This window comes from Emydura macquarii, unplaced genomic scaffold (assembly GCF_026122565.2).
Source record: "Emydura macquarii macquarii isolate MOO-44397 ecotype Brisbane River unplaced genomic scaffold, CSIRO-AGI_Emac_v2 contig_1644, whole genome shotgun sequence".
Classification (NCBI taxonomy): Eukaryota; Metazoa; Chordata; order Testudines; family Chelidae; genus Emydura; species Emydura macquarii.
In genome coordinates this window covers 9,379,921-9,402,687 of record NW_027131781.1, presented here as the reverse complement: position 1 = coordinate 9,402,687, position 22,767 = coordinate 9,379,921, and the positions used below count along the sequence as shown (strand labels likewise).

At 40.0% G+C, this 22,767-nt stretch overlaps 1 long non-coding RNA gene across 1 annotated transcript in view; it reads left to right on the top strand.

Moving 5' to 3' along the window:
* LOC137158318 (uncharacterized) overlaps nucleotides 1-21,834 on the top strand; it is a 117,241-nt gene extending 95,407 nt beyond the window's left edge. The window contains exon 4 of the long non-coding RNA XR_010921366.1: nucleotides 21,447-21,834. This is a non-coding gene — a long non-coding RNA (uncharacterized lncRNA). The remainder of the gene's footprint in view (nucleotides 1-21,446) is intronic.
* Nucleotides 21,835-22,767: the final 933 nt, after the last annotated feature.

Genomic DNA, 22,767 nt, shown 5'->3' with positions numbered 1-22,767 from the left:
CTCCTTAGAGGCTTGGAAAACTCTCAGGCCAGCCATGATCAGACAACAGGAAACATTACTTTCTCCAAATTTACCACCAAAAAGAAATCCAGGATTTACTTTTTTTCTCACTCTTTAGGCTGGATGATCTTACAATAAAGGAAGATGTATAGGTCAATATCCTGTGACATACAGAACACAGTTAACTCCCATAGGCCTCAGTGGGAGGTTAGAGGACTTGGCACTTCACAGGATGAACAATGACAGTGCTGGAAACGGAATTCCGAGTATACAGGGAGACCAGATGTGGCCCCACCAGCTGCAGTGCAGTTCTCCAAAACCACTTTATTGCATCTCTCAACCGTGGTGCGAGGTGGGATCTCTTCTAAAGGAGAGCTTGACCTGCTACACTTCTGGATGGTGGCTTCACAATGTCCGATGCTATCCACACAGTTGTGAGACAGCTCGAAGCATTTGCTTGAACTTAGAAAGCAATTTTAACTGATTCAGTGGGGGGTTCTCCCCCGCCATTTGTTCCATTGTCCTAGATCTCACTCTTTCATCTCTGCAGTTTATGTTCAGAGTAGATTGCCACAAGTGTTCTTACCTACGTGGATGCTTCTGGATATGGAAGGAGAAAACAAAAAACAGGGTAGTGAATGGATAGGTTTCTAACTTGCGAAACTGATGAATTTGTACTGTAATACTAATGATTTTTTTTTAAAGTCACATATTGATTGAAACACACTCCTTGGAAATAATCAGCTTCAGTTGTGACATGTGGGGGCTGGAAAGCACCTGTACGCTGCAGGGAGCCTTTTAATGCCTTTGTTTACACTGCAGCTCTCTCATAAATAAGCTCATGCTTGACTGGGTCTGGATGCATTGGTTTTCACACCCTCTTCCCCTTTATACACCTCCCTCCTATTGGTATGTGATTTTTATTTTTAAATACTACTTATTTATTAGCATGCTGACAGCTTTATTTAACGGATATTACTTTGCAAGAGAAATGCTGGAGTCTTGATGTTTCTACCATTCAGGGATTTTGAAGCAGTAATTCCAGGCGATTAGAGAACCATGCTTCCCACAGCAGCCAGGCTGACACACATGTTGTTAGTCAGAGTTACTTATAATTGGTGTTTTAAAACCAATATGTATGCTCATCCTTATGACACACCAAGATTACTTCATAAACAAACACTAGGGAGTAAAAAAAACAAAGTTGCATTAAATCAAAATATTGGTCCTTGTAACTTTCTTAGAACAAACACACTTTGCTGGGATAGATCCTTGTTCCTTTAAATCTTTTGCTTTGTGAGAAACTCTAAATAATCCTGTAATACAGATCTGTTTTCTCTAAAAGATTTAGTTTAAGAGCAGGATAGCTCATCGCTATAGGATTGGGACTTGGGCGACTGGGGTTTTTATCCCAGATGTTCAGTGGACTTTTTATGAGGTAACTATGAGCAAGTATCATAACCGCTCTTGGTCAGTTTCCCTGTCTGCAGAATGGAGATACCAATATTAACCACGCAGATATCAAGTCTGGACATTTTACTAACACTTACCAATGTTTAACTCCTCAGATGGAAGGCTCCATAGAAATGCAACATATTATTATAAAATAGGAGGTCATATTTTTAAAGGTTTCTATTCTATAAATGGGCAAATTGAAGCGGATGAAATTAAGAACCAAATGAAAACATCACCTAAAATTAAAACTGAACTGTTTGTGAAGTCTGAAAAAGTTTCATGTAATTTTGTTTTATTTCCATTTTCCCACTGCGGTTCCAGGTACAGAAGCAGAAACACGAGGAGAAAGGCTGTTGTCATGCTTTTTCCAGCCTTGCTGAATCATCATGTATTAGCACTCTCAAGAGAGAATCTCACATTATTTACAGAGCAAAGCATTTTGCATCCTAATGTTTGGGGTTTGTCTGAGCTGAAAAGTACCTGTTCCAATTGCAATCCCTTTGGTTCATTATCACCTATATTTCCCCTGGCTGGAGATGGGCAGCTCCCATCCGTGTAAGAGAGAGGTAGATACAAACACTGGAGAATATCCTGCACGGCCTTCAGAAATACACTGGTGCATAAGGGGAATGGGATTTTGAGAGCCCACAGAGGGAGTTTTCATCCTTGTGTGCTCTGTGGAGGTTCCCCCCAATCCTCATGTTGAGGAGTGACAGGGGGCATCGGGAATAGATGAAAATTTTAGTGAAGACCCAACCTAAACTCATTCCATCTTTCTGGCACTAAAACAGAATTAATGAGCTAATCCGATTCCTCCCTGATGATCGAAAATAAGGCCTAGTTAAATGAGAAAAAGATGCAGGGACAGAGAGGCAAAAATAAACCAAGGATACAGCTTGTTACTGTCCCATATTTCTAATGAAGTGCTCTGTGCAACCGCAGCAATAAGAAGTGAAGTTAGAATGAGCAGCTTCCCATTAGAATGAATGTGGCCCATGTTGTTATAATAAGGAAATGATCTTAAATCGACTGAGCTGTGCTGCCTTTTGTACACAAGAAAGGCTAATCCCATTAAAAGTAATGGTCTGAGATTGCTCACTCCAAGTGCTGATAATGAGTTAAGTTTGTGCTGTCTGTAATGAGTCTTCAGCGTTCTTTATGTTCTCGTTCTTGAACTGCGTAGCATGAGCCATCACAGGCTTAATTATGAAAATTTCTCAGAGTGAAAATTATCTTTTTAGGAAGCAGCTGTAAATAAATACCACTGGGGGCCTCATTCTGCATGGGGCTGAGGGCCCTCAGCTCTCATTCATTTTCCTGGTCGTTGCAGCTGCTCGTCAATGATCAGTATATAAGCCCCTGTAATATGAGTCGTGTATTGTTAAACCAGAAAAATCATATATAAAATGTTGTAGGAACAATTGTTCCCGTTTCAGCACATGGAGACTTGTGTGGGAAATCATCAGATGTGCAGTTTTTACAAGGCAGGCCTATTTCTTTCAATCTGGTTAGGGTTTTTAAAGCTATCAAACTGTTGCATTACATTGTGGACCCCTATCACCCATCATTTCATATGGCTGTATGGTCTGAAGCTATTCTAAAGCTTCTAAACTCTCACTTCCAGCTCCAATTAGATATATTATCTCCCATGTCCTTGAAAAACCAACTCCTTGGCAATTTTTGGTCTATATGACCTGATATAAAGACCACTGAAGTCAACGCAAAGATGCCCATTGACTTCAGTGGGTTTTGGATTGCTTGTGAGCGTTATATGTATCTTCCTTTGATTATCATGGTAAGAAGAATTGTGTTAATAATAAAGTGTTCAGAAAATCCTATAGCTTTCTATGCTGCAGAAATAGGCATGAATAATTTTATTCACGTGACTAGACTCATTAAACTCACACGTTGCAAATTACACATATAAGTGTCTCCATGATCAGGCCCTAAATTAGGTTGCATCATTATGTAACACTTTTTCACAACATACAAATACTGAAAATAATCACATTGCTTAGGGCACATTGGAGGAGACTGAGACATATCTTATCCATATGTAGCAATGTAACAGAAGTCAGTAAAAGCAATTATTCTGGAAGTCTCGATTTTTTGTTTTGTTTTTTTGTTTCAATCACTATTTACATTTAGATTTTCCTTCCTTTTATAATATTGAGCTGGAACATTCAATGCTAGTTGGCCTGGACTATTAATTGTATACCTCCCAACTTATGGCCATCAGATGTGCACACAAATGTTGTAGTATCTGGCCACAAAATTTGGGCAAAAAAAATTGTAACATGCATTACCTTTTTCCCCTCTATTAAAAATGTGCATTATTGATCATTTCATTTGTTGAGTAGATGATTAAATATAAACTCGTCTTTGATATAGAAGGGCTCTGATTCAATAAAAAAAAAAGGAATTATGAACAGTGACATTAATAAACCCAGTTCCTAGCTCAGAACTTGTTATCCAAATCAGCCTCCAGCACAATATCAATATATCCATGAAAAGGCAGAGGAAAAATGCCAGTGCTTTTATTCTATATCCCTATCCAGCTCCTTTGCTAATGGCAGCCACTTTAAAGCTGGAAGAGAATTGAACTATTTTTTGTTTTTTAATAAACCAGGTTTTCAAACCACCAAGTTGGTTTTACTGATTGAAATGAGGTTTTCAATACCTTGAGACCTGATTTTGATCAGGAAAAAGATCAGATCTCTGGAACTGGGACTCCAGATCCCAAACCCCTTATGTTTGATGGAAAACTCAGATACAAACACTGCCAACATCCCTTAATTATCACAAGCTCCAGGCAAATGGACCCACTCCTGAATTCTGTTACTCACTTGAGTAGTCTTTACACGTGTGAATTGTTGCAGACTTAAGCCTTTGCCTCCATGCGGCTATGCAGAACATCTGCATGAGCACAAATGTCCAACTGTCCAGATCTGATTGTAGGATCAATGCCTTAAATAGTACTGCACGCATAAAAAAGGTTTTCAAGATCAGGCCCTATATACAGTGTTTTTAATCATTGTACTGACTGAACTCTGCTCCATTTATCATGTTTACCAGATGCGAAACCAGGCTTCTCACACGTTTAGGACTAAATCCACTACTGTACAAAGAGTGACTAAAATTATCACACAGCAACACAGCAGTACTTGGCTTCCCAGACATCTTTTAACTTGAAGTGCTGTATTCCCTTTGAGTTTCTGTTAATTCAATTATTGTGAAAAATACAGTCAGAGCAACACGATAGTCTAATATTTTCCTGTTATCTTTGCACTGCACTATTGCAACAAAAACAACCCCACTGGTTTGAGTTTGCAGTACTACTCATTAGACTGTAAAGATCCCCAGACTGCTAATGGTATTTCTGTCATGCACGTTGCCTTCAACAACACAGAATTTGATATTTTCCACTGCATTTTGCTGCTAAGCTCTCTGTCTTATTTCCTTTAAATTCAGATGATTGGGAGGTACGAAGTCAGGAAGTGTAGATGTTGAAAGGTCTCTGAAGGCAATAGGTGTTGAACAAGTTGTTAAACAAGAGAATTGGAACTCTTTTGTCATCATTCCCAATGTAGCATTGATTGATTGGAGTCTGAATAGGTATTGGTTTTAGATAAACAAGACAAAGTGAAAGATCAACAACAACCAGATGGGGTTTAGAAAAGGATGGGAAAGATAATATTTTGCACTGATCAGATTTGGCCAGATTCTGCTCTCTGTTACACCAAAGTAAATCTGAAGTCACTCCATTGACTTCAGTATAGTGGCTTCAGATTTTATACACTGGTATAACAGAAAGCAGAATTTAGTCAGAGAGGTTCAGTATGTTTTGTTCACAAATGGAGATGCTGAAGGCAGATTGAATTTAAGGAGTGGAACTTTAATTAACCCTGGGGACTGCTCTATCCATGTGGCTGAGTTGTTTCTAGCCTAACGCACTGCGTTCCCTTTTCCTGTGATGTCCCATTAATAACACTCCCTCCGGGGAACAGGACCCTCTGACTCCAGTTCCCCTGATCATGATATACATTAAATCCAACTCTAGATAATCCTAAGTGATGGAATGGCCTGAAAATCAGCAATTTTGGTTTCCAGGGATTCATTTGCCCTTTTTAAAGTGCAATTGCTTTTGTACCCTCATCTCATGCCTTCTGCCCCATGTCTCTGTTTCAAATGAACCCAAATATTTTAAATTGGAACTCACCTGAAATGGTTAGGTTTTGCATGGTTTCTGCCCATCAGCTAAGACCATCACTACAATCCACAGACTGGGCTGCTCCACCATTCTACCCCCATGCCACACCATCATCACAAGACTTTCGAAGTGTGTTACAAATATGAATTAAGCCTCCCAACAGACTTGTGAAAGAGGGACCATGCTCACATACCGAGAGAGGTAAGCTGCTTGCCCAAGGTGATGGAATAAGTCGGTGGCAGAGCTGGGAGCAGAGCCCAGGATCCCTGAGTCCCAATGCCCTGTCCTAACCACTAGACAAAACTCAATCCATGTTATAATATACCATTTTTTAAAATAAGGTATAGCTAAGTATTTAACCAAGAGATTGGCAATGTGCCTAATACCCATTATTTTAAATGCCTAAATACTTCATAGCTATTGAAGACACAAGTTTCATGTAAGTAATAAAATTTGTGTGAACGGGGGAGACCTTTTTAATTGTTTATAATCTGTTTAGGTGATTAAGACTTGTATGCACACTGCCCCGCTTCTTCTTCAATTTCAATGGGGGAATCCTGGTGCTATAATAATAATAATAATTAGAAGAAGTGCAGAGGTCATTCACCCTCACAGTCAGACCAGGTGTATATTTCCAGAGAAAAAAAAATCCCAGTGGTCTCTCTGAGGCAAAAGAGATCAAGGGCTAGGGGCTGGAGGTCCTGCAGGGATAAACTTTAAGAACAGTCAGCTCTGAAAGAAGTACAATCCTGCTTTATAAGACTTTAAGCAAACCCCAGGAAGTGAGATAGAGATAAGATTTCTGATCTCACCTGTTTACACTGTGGTTGGATAATATTTACATTCTGAAATAAACGACAAGTCAGTAGGGTCTGTTCTCCTTTCCCTCGGAGACTTGGAATTAATCATCCCAGGCTATTGAGAAATGGGGCAGGCACCTGGTCCGGATTCTGAATTTACCTGTGCTGGTAAAATTAAGGAGCAGCTCAACAGATAACAATGGAGTTAAACTGGTGTGAGACCAGAAACATGCCCTCCAGCTCCAGCCATCTTTCCTTTTGGTTTACCTTAAGCTGAAGACCGATTGTTGAGCTCTAACTTTGAAGGTTCCTTCTTTCACTGTATCATGTCCCAGCCTTTAATGTTACAAGAACTACCTCCTATGTTTAAGTATTTAATTTAATTGAATCCTGCAAATTATGTTTAGCTGAGCAGTACTGTTTAATTGATTAATACATTACCATTGACTGTCAGTGTTTTTGGATTTCCTCTCTGTGATATTGGACGCATAGTTGACAGTAATTAAATAATCATTTCATCACCAGCAGTGATTGAGTTTATCTAATTCAGTGGGTCTCTTATGTAACTAATACTGAAGTTCGAACTCTTATAGGATTATATTGATTGATGGATGAAGACCAGAGAGATAGATATCACATTTTGCACCTTGCACTCAGAAGAATCAGTAAGAAGGATTGCCCTGGTGGGTTATCTTAAACATGAGCAAATAGTCCCTGTTTTTTGTTTTTGGGGGGTTTTTTTGGAGGTGAGGAGGGTTTGTACCTTGGAATCTTCTGTAGCATAACTTGGCACATTTAAAGTTCAGTTCACAGCACCCAGTGTTTGAGAACACTATTTGGTGTTCTCACTCATTTGTAGTAATGTGCAATAAAAGAGATTGCTATTCAGGTAAAAGAGAGAGAGAAATCTAACCTTACTGTGTCAATTTACTTTAAAAGTTTTGCTTAGGAATTAATAGTGTGTGTGTGTGTGTGTGTGTGTGTGTGTGTGTGTGTGTGTGCGTGCGTGCCCCTACTGTGAGAGTGTTTGTGTGTGTGCGCACGTGGATGTGTGCTACACCAGCTAAATGATAATGGGCTAAATTAACATCATCTCATTCACTCATTCTTCCAACTCCCGTTCTATAACCCCCATACATTAAACTCTGATTCCAGTTACAGTGGTGTAAATCCATTCAAGTCAATGCCGTTACTCTGGCTTGACACAAATGTAACTGAGATCACCCTTCTGGTCTAATAACTGTAAGGAGAGTTATGAAATGCGACAGGTGGCAGAAGAAGCTTGTGAAATGGTCTTCAAAGGAGTGACCAAGGCACAATTCAACCCCCACTGGTCATGGATGGTTTTAGGATAATGAAATTAATCCTGCCATAATGGTGGGGGATAGATGAGATGACCTGCTAGAAGTTCCTGCCCACCCAGGTGCTCAGTCTTGCAAATCCTCCCTAAGGGAATACTTGCCTTCAAAGCCTAAGGGTACTTTTGCACAATTAAGGATTTAGAGGATCTGGATGAAAATTTGCCCTTGGATGTGTGTATGTACAACAACCATTGATGGTTATGGTTATTGGAGGGGGTAAAATCTGAGTGGTATGTGAGTGTTGTGGATGGCCAATTACAGGCATCCCCAATGTCCTTTTATGTATTTAAAGGTGTTTAATAGACTTTGTACCAGCTGCCAGTCTTCCATTCTTAAGGAAGTCCTCAATATCCTACTTAATCAAAATAGAAAACCCATTTCTGCACTGCAAAAATCCATGCAAAGCAACAGAGGCCATTAAAAATGAAGGGCCCTGATCACCCTTTCAGGACGCACGCATGGAGAGGGAACCTCTGGTCTAGCTACATGGAATCACTAGTGAAAGCCATAGCTGATCAGTGGTTTAGCATTTCAAACTGTTGGAAATAAAGAATAAAATACCCTTTAAACATACAGATGAAATTCCGTCACAGCCCCAGTGAGAGTGATTAACTATCTGAGTTTTGCACTCTTGCTTTGATATGCCACTGTCACCCCCTCAGTGGAAAGGTAGCCTTATTATGTACAGCAGGGTGTACTTTATTCTATATATTCTAAATCATTTGCCTATTTTCGATCTCCATTAATGTCAAATTACAATGAAACTCTTAGGGAAGTATCTGCAATGGCTTTATGAACACTGAAAGAATTAATTATGATTGATTTTATTAATTAAGTTCTGTAGCTAATGTCTTTTCAGTAATGGCATGCTTAAGATACAAGAGTCAGGATGAAGTGTCACACCTAGAGATTAGTTGAACAGGTTCAGCACAATGTGGGTAGCTACATTCAAGTAGAAAGATTTGACTTTCACAAAGGGACCCCATGAATTCAGCTCTGGTTCACATGTCACAGAAACTGCTTGATTGATAAACATTTTACAGAAGTACCCCCCTTCCTTTTATGTATAGTGTATTAAACACATTGTTTTAAGTAGATGGGTCACATTCCCACCAGCCCTGTTACCTCCTTAATTCTGAGCCATCTCCAGGACTGACACTTTCTGATCCAGTCTTGTTTTTTCTGGTGCATATTGTCACTTTCTTTGCCTTCACCTTTCCAATCATTACCTCATCTTCCTTCTCCATCTGTTTGACCCTCCCCAGGGTTACTGAGTCCTCTCCAATCACTTTTGGCCTCTCCAAACCATTTTGCCTGTCTGATATGTTTTCAGCCTTCCCACATGCTCTCCTGGCCCTCCAGGCTGTCATCTTAGCTACTCATTCACTGGTTTTTTTACTGTATCCATACAGTATATTAGAATGACAGTGTTCATATAAGCACTTGATCGTCTGCTAGTCCTTCCTCTCATGCTACTCTAGTAGCAGTGGAAGTTTTCTAAAGGACTCCGACAACTTAGAAGAATCATCATTTCGCCTTCATAAATGCCACTTGTGGCTAGAGATAAGTAGCCTAATTGACCATTTGTGTACACACATTCCTGATTTGCAGCAACAATCACAGTAATTGACCAGGTAGTTTACAATATGCATGCAATCACAGAAGCAGTCATTGGCTTCTCAGGGTTTTTAAAATCAGGCTCCATATTATTTTCAGCAGTTATTGATTGTTTTGCACCAGAATCTAGCTTTATATAGCACCTTTCATACTTAATGTATTAAAGTGTCTGATACTAGTAGTGTAGTTCCCGTGTATACAAATCCATCCATGCTCCCATGTTCAGCAACAGAGCACACAGAACATTAGAACCAATTTAGTTAAGAAAGGGAATATCCTACGCTTTTTATGAAAAATATCATGTGATTCTTAACTTCATTGTGGATAAACAAGGACCTTAGTTTATTGACTTATCTGAATGATGTCACTGTCAATTCCTGACTAAAGCGCACAATTTTTTATCCCAAGATTTCAGCAACAAAATAGCTTTATTCTAGAGTACCTTCCATATGAGTATGTCAGTGTGCTTTGCAAACATGCTTGAATCAACCCTCACAACACTACTGTGTGTTAGGCAAGTATTATCCTCATATTGCAGACAGGAGAACTGAAGCACCAACCAATTAAAAGGCTTGCCAGAAGACACCCCAGAAATCTGTAGCAGAGTCCAGAATATAAACCATGTTTCAGGATTCTTGTGCTTTAACCAGAAAACCGTCCTTTCTCCCCAAGAAGGCTACTAACTGATCCACGCAAACCAGCAACCCTACCATGATCTGTATAAAGAAAAAGGAAAGTATTGAGCTGGGACTGAGGTCTAAGTTCATTTCCTGGCTTTACCACAGACTTCCTGTGTGACCTTTGGCAACTCATTTAATTTCTCTGCGGCTCAGGTCCATGTCTGTAAAATGGACATAACATTGCGAATGATATTACCTCCTCTGTCCCACCCTTTTGTCTGTCTTGTCTATTGAGCTTGTAAGCTCTTTGATGCTGAGACTGTCTCTTACTACGTAGATGTACAACATGTAACACAATGGAGTCCTGATCTCAGTTTGGTTGGGTCCTCTAGAAACTGTTGTCACACAGTAATAACTTGTGATCAATCAAAACTAACAAACACCAGTTCTGAATAGCAAATATTTTAGCAGAGAGCTGCCCATGAACGTTCTACCAAACAAGAATTATTTTGCAGAAATTCAGTGATTCTTTATGAAAACCAAAGCTCTTCTAAAATTTCTTGCAGACAATTTGTGAATAAGAAGAGGCTAAATCCATCCAATAGGTTCCTTCATTTTGTTTGTGTGAGAGAGGGGGGAGAGAAAATATGAATTTTTAACTTATTTTGCTCCACTAACACATTATCAGTTTAGAGTTAATAGGATTGTACAGCTGATGGTGTTAGCTGACTTTGTCCTTATGACAAACATGCTTGAGATAAAATGCTTCAACACGTAGATGCTCCTGATGCATTATGTATTGTCTTGCAGAGCCGTCATGATGCCTGGTACAAATAACATGGCCTTGAGAATTTTTAGAGCTGAGGATATTTTGTTTTAAAAGAAAGCTGCCCCTTCTTGCCTCTGTACCATTGCAGAAGCTTGGTGAAAAAGGTTTCCCTTTTTTTTCCTGCAGAATTATTTGTTTTTCCTGACACAAAGGAGAGTGCTTTGTCATTGTTTTCTGTATAACATTGATGGATTTCATGTTGAATGGGTATTGGGTTTTAGTTAAACATGACAGGGGAAGAGATTTATAGGCAGTGGCCACAGAGGTTGTTTGAAAGGCCCAATAATGCTTCAGTGCACAGATGTGTTTTCAGTGTTCTCTGATGGTAAAGAACCAACCAGCTCATATACACTCCACCCTCATTATGGAGCTATCCTTGAAAAGCCGAGTGTTAACAACTATATAGGTTTTCTTTCTTTGGAGTTTCAAAGTAAACAGGATTCAAGGAGCAGTCTTATGTCAGGAATGCTGTACTAATGAGGACAAATTATATTCTAATCAGGTTTCTCCATTATTAATTCGCTCTTATTCTGTTCTCTTTTTTTTTTTCCTCCTCCTCTTTGTGTCCAATTTAAAGTTGCAGAAGAAACATGGGGTGGAGTGTTTTTCTTCTAGTGCTGTTATTCATATTAAGTAGCCTATTCTCCCCTTGGTGTGGTGGTGGGTGTTAAGAGTTTAAATCTCTCCCTAATGCATTGATGGGATAATATAAATCACCACCCAGAAAAATCCTACATGGACCTCAACAGTGCAGTGACACTAGGATAATTGAGCATATTTCCACACACAAAATACAAGTCCCTCTTTGGCTTGAGACACTCCTAGATGTTTTAAGGATTTGCCTAGAGAGTTGTTTCTGTTTCTTTCTGCGGGGAAAATTGAATAAACAATCTGTACGGCATAATGCATGGTGTAATTGCATTGTTCCGCTATGTTATCCACATGTTTTCTTAATAACTATTGACTAAAACTAACTTTTTAAAAATTATACAAAGGCCCCACTGAAATAGAAACAAAATAAAGTAAATTCAAGAGAGTGCTGTTTTATTGTATTGTATTTTTACTCTCTTTGGTCAGGACAACTTGCCATTAGGCATCCCAGCAGAAAATGCACACCAGCTCAACTCTAAAAGTAATGAAGAATAGTTAGTGAACCGTACTAAATACCAGCTCACAGATCATGTACTCATTCGGTTTCCACCACAGTCACTTTGCCATGAATCTTTACTAGCTACAGCAGGTTTTGCGGCACTGTGGGCCTCGTTAGCAACTTACCAGGAGCTGGAAAGCTGCAGCTAATATGTCTCTATATATCTGAATTGATTTTTTAAAAATAATAAACTCACACAGCCATATTATCTGCTTGTGCTCCCATTTTCTTTGAGAGATGAATAATAATTGCTTGCTAGTTGAGATCACCTGGATGAAAAAAATATACACCAAAGCTTTCATAAAGAAGCAGAGTAGTAGACTTTGGCCCAGTTTTTTAAACAAGTTGGTGTGTAATTGCATGCCTATTTTGTATGCCCAATAGCCACAATTGCACATACAAATAATTAGGTGCATTAGCTCACAATTAGTCAACTTGCAGATGTAGCTGCAATGAGTACATGTGCAAGTTAAGTGCTCAAGTACTCTTTTTGTGCTTGAGGCAGAGGGGGAGACAATTGTTCCAGGCTCCACGGCATCTATAACTTCTGGGTAAATAAAATGAAAGAGAGGGGGTGGAGCCATAGATATATATGATGTACTAGGGCCCAAATTTCTCTGACAGGTCTACATAAAGCCACATGTAAAATTTATTTTATAATCTGTCCATTGGACTCAGGCTTTCTAGAACCAGCCTCACCATGAGTCAGTCTGCTTTTGGTTGGTTTGTCAGATGTCTGTCTGTGCCTCAGTTCCCTCATCATCCTCCTTCAATGTCTCTGGCATAATCACGGGCCACCCAACCAGAGTTCCCCCCTGCACACACAAAAATCCCCTTCTGAGGTCTGGTTTATTAATAGACCAATTAAATTCCATTACTTGCACAGGAAATGCCCCTCCCATTCTTGAGTATGCCCCTCCCATTCTGTGAGTAGTGCTTCACTTCTGACCATTGGACAGCGCTTCAAAACAGCCACAGATGTTCCCCTTCAGGTTGTCCAGGGGAGAGACTTCCTACTCACCCTCAGATCTCTCAGAATGAATAGCACGGCCTGTCTTTTATTTCCTGACTCTTCTCCCCAGCAGGCTTTGCGCTCAGCCTAGTCACATGATCAGTTTCAGGGCATGCCTGTCCTTGAAGGAGCTGAGGCCTTGTCACAGTCATGCTGGGCCCCATCAGTCCTCAAAGTGCCAGCATGATCGACAGACCCCGCCATCCGGCAATGCAAGCCCAGAGGGCTGCCCACATGGAGCGCCTTGCACCATTAAGGCCTACATCTAAGATATAGCAGAATAGAGCTATATCTGCATGTAGTGCTTTGGGCTGGACTCTGTGCATCCTGAGTCTCTAGTAATAATAGTATACGGGATAATATTTTACACATTCAGGACCCAGTCCTTCTGCCATTGTCTTGAATGTCATAAATATTTAAATATTTGTATTACTATTACTGTTCCATAATATTATTTATTAAATATTATAGTTTAGAGCAATTTACCATCTGACTAAAAATAGTACATTTCATTTAAAGTCCAGCTCATGTGGCAAAGTATCAGTATAACACACTGTGTTCACAATGGTTTTTTAATGCTTTCTTCCCTCTCAAATTGGATGCCTGCTTTCAATTTGAATATTGAGTTACCTGAACTGAATTATTTATCAACTTTAATTGGATTTGCAGACACATCATATTTGCACATCTTTTCTAGGAAAAAATGGAATTCTTTCTGGGAACTTTTTAAAGCTCCAGGTTGAGGATACAAAGCTAATTAGCTTCACATTTCCTGTCAAGATCTTTCTTTTTTTTTTTTTTTTTTTTTTTTTTTTGGTTCGTTCGTTTGTTTGTTTGTTTGGAAAATTCTCAGTGACTGGAAATGAGGTTGTAGTTTTCTAAGATCCACTGATTATAAAATAAAATGTATATTACAGCATACATCTTTAATCTATATCTGAGTTTTGATTATTATGATTAATTATTTGTAATGTGGTAGCATCTAGTGGCTCCCACTGAGATCCAGGTCCATTATGTGAAGCACTGAACAAGCACAGAGTAACAAGCCCCGCCTCAAAGAGCTTACCATCTAAATAGAAAAGACAGAGAGAAAAGAGTTGTTATTGCCCCTTCTTGCACCTGGGGAACTAAGGCAGAGAGAGAGATTGAGTGACCTGCCCCAGAGGAAGGCAATGGCAGAACGGACATTTCCTGACACGTGGACTAGTACTTAACCACAAGACCATCCTTTGACTGGTACTACTGGTTGTCAGCCCCTTCTTATGATCAGCATATGAAGCCAAAATCCTTATTGCTTTCCACTACTGCTGTGATTGTGATTTATGTAAGGTAAAAACAGGTGTGAAGAAGAGTAAGATACAAAATGTGACAAGCGCTGGCTGACAAACGGGATGAATTTGCTGAGGAAATGTTCATGAAAAATGTGATCCTATCTTTCATCAAGAAAATGTGAATGTTCAAAAACATCGACCAGCTGTAAAAGTGACCGAGGTACAGCAGATCAAGGATCGGATCCTTGGTGGTGCTGATCACCACTGACGCCTGCTGAAGCAGCTCCTATTAGAACGTCAGGAATTGAGAAATTGGTGGGAGTTTCGCATCTTGAGGGGTTGAGGCCTGTAACAGGGTGATCCGGCTCTTTAAGGGTCAGGAGGCCTTCAGCCAATCAACCCTTTTCAGTTAGTCCCGCCTCAGTACTGCAGGACTTAAAAGGAGGAAAGCCCAGCAGTTGAGTGCTAGGTGGGGAGAAGAGTGCCCAGGCTGCTTCTATGTGAAGCAAGAAGCTGGCCCTTGTTCAGAGGTTCGACCTGACCCTGACGGTTGGGTTAATTGTAGGTCAAAAGCTGGTGGTTAGATAGTGAGATAGGCCATTGCTGTAATTGCTGTAAGGCTGAGTCCAGCGAATCCAAAGACTCTTGTGCTGTGATGTTAGTTTGGATTTTGACTACAGGACTCTGTTACCCTGGAAGAGGTTGGATGCTTTAAAGTGGCTTGGCTGGGAGGGCCAAGCACCTCTACAGCAGGAGTAGGCCAAAGATTGGTGTGGAGAAACTGAGGTGGAAGTGCTGCAGCTCTGTGTCTCTCAGCGAGGGTGAGTCTTCTACCAAGGCCCATTAAGGACTGCAGTATGGTCTGAAGAAAATGAATGGACATGAATGGGAAATTTTGAGGGTGTACAACATTTTTCAGGGTTTCCATAGGACAAAGGTAGCTCTTGCCGTCCATTTTACAAAGCTTTTCAGTGCGAATTGCCATAAGTTTGCCACGCTTCTAGCTGCCCACACAAACTCTGTGCGCATGCATCGAAATCCTCTGCAACATGGAATTACCCTTTCTCCTCCCAACTCTAATCAAAAGTGTGAATATTCTATTTTGGAGTTGGGTGGCGAGCTGCAGAGAATGGAGGAGGTATGTTTGGCGTTCATTGCTGCTGGCTGTCTCCCTAGGCATCTGTTGCAACACAGCTAGCTGGTAAGTTAGAGCAGCTGCTAGGGCTACTGTAATTTTGCTCCGCACTGCACAAGTTCCTGGCCATCTCATGAATCTGGGTGGTACAAAGTTTATGCAAAGCCACCTTTGCATACCCCGCCCCCCACAACAGACTCCCCACGCTCAGAGTGGCCAACGTCCAGGATCAGGACCAATATTTCCAGCTATTCATTTAAATGGAGGTCCACTATAAATATGTGCCTGGCTTCTGCATTGTGCATGCTAAAGGTGCAGAAAATCAGTCCAAACAGGGACTGAACCTTTCAGTAATCTTTACATAAGTTCATAGTAGTGGGTGGAGAGCTCTCTTGTAATAAAACCTATCCTTGTAGAATCTCTTACAGTTGCACTTAAATATTAAACGTGATTCCCTTTAAAAGAAAAGAATAAGTATGGAGGTGAGGCTTTAAATGCTATTTTCAGTGGGGAATGTTTATAACCAATTTGCCAAGACAACCTCCCCTCCCCCCAACAGGCTAAAATTTATTATTTAGTCATAAAAATATTAACACTTTAATTTCACAGAGCATCAATGTCATGCAATTACTCCTTAAATTACCTGGTAACTTTATAGGGTAGGTTACATGTAACTACATAGTAATTACAGGCTCCTGCAAATTACTGTGTAATTATATTTAGTAGATTCCAAAAGCAATTACCGTGTAACCTAAACTCTTATATAGAGACCTAAAATGAGCATGGATTAGACTGTAAAAGTGGGGTAAACACCACGTTTATCCCAGGATACTAGATCTCTGGAGATAGACTGGGAAGTCCAATCATCTGGGATGTTTAAAAGCAGCCTGGGCAAAGCATTAAATAATATATTGTAGAGGCTGTTCTGTTTGGGCAGAGAGGATGGATGAGGTAATAGGCCTTTGCTATCTCTGCTGTTGATTCAGTGACTCACTCTGTGGTAATTAGGATAATCAGGCACCATATATGTCTGGGGTATTTACTGACATATTAGTGCTCTGTAAATTTAAAATTTAAGCACCCATAGCCTCTGTGGGCAGGCGTCTCCCCATAAAATCAGGAAAGAACAGCTGCTCCCATGTGTATATTGGGCTTTCACACAGGCCAACTAGGAATACCTCCAGTCCTAGGCCAGAATGATGGGAGCTGCAATGGGAACCTGAGGGTTGTTCTCACTTGTGCTGCCTGGCAACGGTCTCTATGACTGAGGTCGTTACAGCAGTTGAGGGTTGCCGCTGTGCAGCAACAATCCCGTCAATCCATCCAATGACCATGCCTTCTGAGCCATCCTCAGACACAATGGGAGGGATGCAGCAACTTTCCCCCTCCTGAAGAGTCCACCTGAAGCAAGAGATACTGACTTCAGGGCAGCTTTGTTCCAGCAGAATAGTGCAAAGCGGCTCTAATGCAGAGCAGGATCTGAAGTAAATAATGTGACATGCAATTGCTTAATTAAAAACAAAAATCTGTAAGATCACTTTGATCCCAAGCGTAATTTTTGATGTTTTCATTTCTATATGCTCACGTTGATCTTTCTGTAGGGCATTGCCTCTCAAGTGCGGGGGTTTCTTCTATGGCCTTCCTCTATGTGAGGTTGAATAAAAGTTTGCATTTCACTGACCTGCTTTATGGATTTCAATCATCTGCTGATGCCTGAAACATTTATAAATGACTTGAAAGATGGCCATTGATATTTCTGACCGCTCTACAACAGATCTCAGCACGATACAAATGTCTTGCATAGCTCCTTTGTGCAAATTATATCCACAAAACAGAAGGAAAGAATAACTGTGAGGTGTTCGCAAGGGGGAAGTTCTGAATTCAGATTTTAAATGAGATATGGAGAGTCCAAGAGGAGAGAGAGATGGGAATCTTCTTTTAGATGGCAGAAGCTGTAGTAGAGACTCTCCGGCCAGAGAGAGAAGGTGGTATAAAATGTCTGAGAAGTGACTAGGGCTGGATTAGCAGAGGAGTTAGCTAGGAGACGAGACAGACAGACAAACTCCATGCTGGAGCAAGACCAATGATGGTTTATAAACCAAACAAAACAAAATAAGGAAGGCAACTTGGAACTAGATCATGAAATCTAGGAATCTGGGAAGCAGTGACTTTGAAAAAGATTTGGAGGTTATTATGGATAATCAGCTGAACATAACTCCCAGTGTGATGCTGTAGGCAAAAAAGCTAATTCGATCCTGGGATGCTTAAACAGGGGAATCTCAAGTAGTAGTAGTAGAGAGGTTATTTTACTTCTATATTTGACACTGATTTTATTGCTGCTGGAATATTGAGTCCAGATCTGATGCCTAGAATGTTGATAAATCGGAGAAGATTCAGAGAAGAGCCACAAAAATGAATAAAAGATTAGAAAACATGCCATATAATGATAGACTCAAAAAACTCAATCTATTTTGCTTAACAAAGAGAAAGATAAGTGGTGACTTGACTAGTCTATAAGTATCTACATGGGGAACTAATATTTAATAATGGGCTCTTCAGTCTAGCAGAGAAAGGTATAACATGATCCAACAGCTGGAAGTTGAAGCTAGACAAATTCAGACTGGAAATAAGGCACAATTTTTTTAAGTGAGAGTAATTAACCATTGGAACAATTTACCAAGGTCTGGTGGATTCTCCGTCACTCACAAATTTTAAATCAAGATTGGATGTTTCTCTAAAAGAGATGTGCTAGGAATTATTTTGGGGACACTCTGTGCCCTGAGTTATACAGGAGGCAGGACTAGATGATCACAATGGTATCTTCTGGCCTTGGAATCTATGAATGGGGAGTTAGTGGATCCTGGTCACACTTTATATGATTCATGGATTCCAAGGAGGAGGTTGTATGATTTGATTGAGGAGATGGGCTGTGACCTTCTGCACATACTGGACCATGGAAAGATGGGATGTTCACATTGTTATACACATCAATGATGTGTTGTCTTTACTAGCTTTTACCGAAATTTCAGGAGTTAAAAATGCAGTAGATTGATTTGACTGTTACACCAGGTAGATATTTCTACCACCAGCTATTGATGGAGGTGCAACAAAGAGCAAGTCCATTAACTCACAGGGTATGGAGTTTTCCTTTTGGAAAAAACACCTTTATCCGAATCAGTGTAACTTTGAGTTCCACTGTGATTCATAGGATTCACTAAGTTCCTTAACACATAGAAATACTTGCTTAACCCCAGGCTTGACCTCCTATGAATGTGTGTGGTTCCAGAAGGTACAGCACCAATCACAAAAGGTATTGATATCCTGGGAAACTATCCTGGCTGTGAACACTGATCCGTGGCTATATGCAGTGCACCTACATTTGAAAAGATTCCTTTTTCAGTAGAATAGGAAACCAGCCATAGTATATGTGGTTATATTTAGCAGCTATTGATGCAGCTCTATGGGGAATTAATCCTTCACTGTTAACAATCCACAGCAAAATTCTCCTTGTATGATAGATTGTATTTGCATATGGTATTTTGGGAGTTCTCCAAATACACTTAGGCCCAGATTTTTCAAGGTATTTAAGTGCCTAAACAAGTCACTTTTGAAAATGAGACTTAGGCTTCTAAGTCAGTTATACTTGCAATGCTGAGTGGAGAAATGGCTAACTACCTTTAAAAGTCTGGGTCCTAGGATTTACCTTTGGTGTTTGATTGTAGTGGGTATTCATCTTTAAAATGAAAAATCTGTTTGAGTCCTCTGTTTGTTTGGTAATGTTAGTTGCCTTGGGAGCTAAAAAGATGATACCAGAACAATGGTTCCCAACCTGTGGCCCGTGGGCCAAAAGTGGCCCATGTGTTTTTTCAGAGTGGACCGCGGCGCCCCTCCCACTGGCTGCAGAAGGGAGCCACTGCCTAAGTACCCAGGCAGAGTGTGTGGCCAGTGCAGGCTCCTTGCTGCAGCCAAGGGGACAGGAGATCAGAGCTCCCCTCCCCTTGGCACTAGCAGGGAGCATGGCAAAGCGCTCCACCTGGGTCCCTAGGTGCTGGGTGGAGGAGAGCACTGATCTCTTGTCCCCCTGGCTGCAGAAGGGAACCACTGCCAAGGGACCCAGGTGGAGCGCACAGTTTCCCTGCTGCGGCCAGGCAGACAGGAGATCCTCCTTGCTGAACTCCTTCCCTCTGGCTGCAGGAAGGAGGGGTGGGACAGCAGCTGCTGGCAGAGATTGGTGGCCCTTCAGGTTGTAAAAATTGTATTTGTGGCCCTCGAGCCAAAAAGGTTGGGAAGCACTGTATTAGAATATACTTATGAGTAGCTGTAATTATGTGACTTGTGGATGAGAAGTTGCCGGTATAAACAGTCTGTTAACTTTATGGTGTTGTTATGAAATACAGCAATAGCCGTAGTAGACTATTAGTAGTTAATAAGGAATCTTAAATAGAAGTTTTAGTGAAAATCAAATATCACCAAATAGGTCAGCTCTTTATGTCCAGTACAAACCTTGCCATGTGACTTTGAGAAGGAATGGAGAACCAGCATAGTTTGCATCCATCAAAGGGGTCTGGCTTTCCCTCAATATACCCTCTAAGTGCTGAAACACGAATAGAAGCGGAGATGCCTGAAAGTGTGAAGAACTGTACAGAGACACAATATATTGTGACAATGCATACAATGATGAAGCTTTTAATATTCTGATCATAGACCTAATATATTTAAGGTGTATCTAGTCAGGGTGTAGCGTAGAACACTCGCTGGCATGACTAATATCTCCACTGGAATCATAAAAGTGTATGATGTCAATGTGTGCTGTTAGAAAGCCCTTAATCCTTGGACCATTAACACCATCTGACATAATGGTATCACATCAAGACATAATACTGACTGTGTCCAACAGTCATCATTAGAGTCATAAAACACAAAGTCCTAATGATGCTTTGCAAATTATCATCCTCCTGATCTGATGACACTCAGGTGTTATTGTATAAACTTTAAATACGGTAAAGTAGTGGCACCACATGCGCAAGTGTACAGCTAGATTGTGAAACGCTTACACTGGTGAGAGCTTACACTAGTAAATCCACTGACTTCAGTAGCATGGCTCACGTGAGCATGTGCTCACCAACATGAGTAAGGTTTTCACATGCTAGACCATCATTTCCAATGAATACTTATATCCTATTGCCACAAGAAGACCAAAATTGCCTAATCTACACTATGAATTATAAAGCGATTGAAAAGAATTAATTTTAAATAAATTCAATCAGAGTCCCTACAGGATGAGAACGTATATATTAAATTTTGCATGGCTCTGTGAAGTCTTCCTCATCATCCTTGTCAAAAAAAAAACCCCAAAACAGTAAATTTTGACCAAATCCTAAACTATAAGACTAAGCGAGTGCACAATGCTAAGTGCTCTGGTCCACATTTATGGCCTTTATGCACAAAACACATATTAATATGTGTCCAGATCCTTAGCTGGTGTAAATTCCCACAGCAATGAAAGGACAATGATCCACACGAGCTGAGGGTCTTGATCGAAGTATCTGACTTCTGAATACTGAGCACCTGCTATTGTCCTCGTCTGGAGGGTTAGGGTGCACAACACTTATATAAATCAGGCACTCAGTGTGTTTATGCTTCATTGTTCTTCATGACTTTATCCCTCAGTTACACAGTGTAAATTTGGAGTAACTCCATTAGCTTCAGTGCAGTTGCTCTAGATTTGTACCCATATAAATGTGCCATATTTGCTTATTGTCTCTAGAATATGTTGTTTCCATTTCATAGCAAACCTCATTTTATATTCCTCTATGTGATTTTATCAGTTAATCCAGTAATATTGTTTTTCTGTGTAATAAATTGATTTTTGGTGCTTGACCAGTCTAAGGGATATTGCATCCTTTAGGCATCACGTATAGACGAGAAGATATAAATGAGAGTTAATAACCATCAAATGTGTCTATTTCCTTTTCCTATAAATTAGAGCATGCTTTACTACTGAATTTTTCAAGAAGGAAAACAGACTCCCTCCTGCTGATGTGGGGAAGTGATGCTAAATCTCCCTAAAGATTCACTCTGGCTTCTTACAGCTGTACGTTAGTACCTTTTTATATGCAATTTTACTTCATTTAGTCTTTAAGGTTGTGCCTGAGGTTAGTTTAAAAGGTTAGTTAAATGTTAATGGATGTTAATGCTGCAATTAAATTGTTAAATCAATTGAAAACTGTGGCTCCATCTCTATCTGTGTTAGTGCCGGCCTGAGTTGCATTGGCGTATAAATTAAAAGCTGTAAATCTAGTGAAGTCTAATTAGAGACCAAATTTCTCATTTATCTTATTTTCACAGGACTGTAAGCACTGCTAGATAATCAACGAAGGGCTAAAACTTTTTAACATTAAAAAACTATTTTATCTATTTCAGGACTCAGGTGACTGATTATAATTCAGATCCAATTACTGTAAAAGGTCATATGTGAAATGAAGTTCTTACAGACACTACAAATTTTATTTTACAAGTTTGCGTACAACCCAGCAGCATCTCCACCCCAAAAGCAAATTGTAAACACATTATACAAGACCACATAAAAGGAATCTTCAACTAACCTTCCACACTTAACACTTTATATTCGGTCCTTAATACACTTGTGCACCTAGGCTGTAATACTTAAGTACGTGCCTAACTTTAAGCACAACAGCAGTAGGACTGCTGATATGCTTAAAGTTAGGCATGTGTTTAAGTGCCTCAGTGAATCCTGGCTTTAATAATGCAGAAAAGATTAGCAAAGCACTTGAATACAATTGCAACAGATCCTCTGTCATAAATGACTAAAATGATAATTTCCTGTCGTTGTGTTGAACTGGTCATTGCTATCTGCCATTTCAAAATAAAATAAAATAAAATAATATGCAGGCTATTGTGTGTCTATAAAGAGTTTAAACAAAAGAATTTGCCAATATTAATTCCTCTTCCAGACAGTGTAATGGTTTTCGGGGCACCCTCATCAGATAAAAATGCATATTTCTTTATCGTAGTTCCTCAAAATGTAAAAGTGAAATTTGATCATGTTGCTTCTGTAAGTATCTTTCTCTAACACCCCCTGCTAGTATCCAAAGTGTAGATGTGAAACTGAAAAGAGGCCAACAACAGATTGTGATATAAGCACAGGAAACAACATCAAGACTCTTTAATTTACAAATAAGCTGCAAGACTAATGTTTATATGTTCCAAATTACAGTTCTAAATTGCAGCCGCTTGGTCATGTGGGATGATCAGAAGTGTTACTGGTATACATGTTGCTTTTTTGT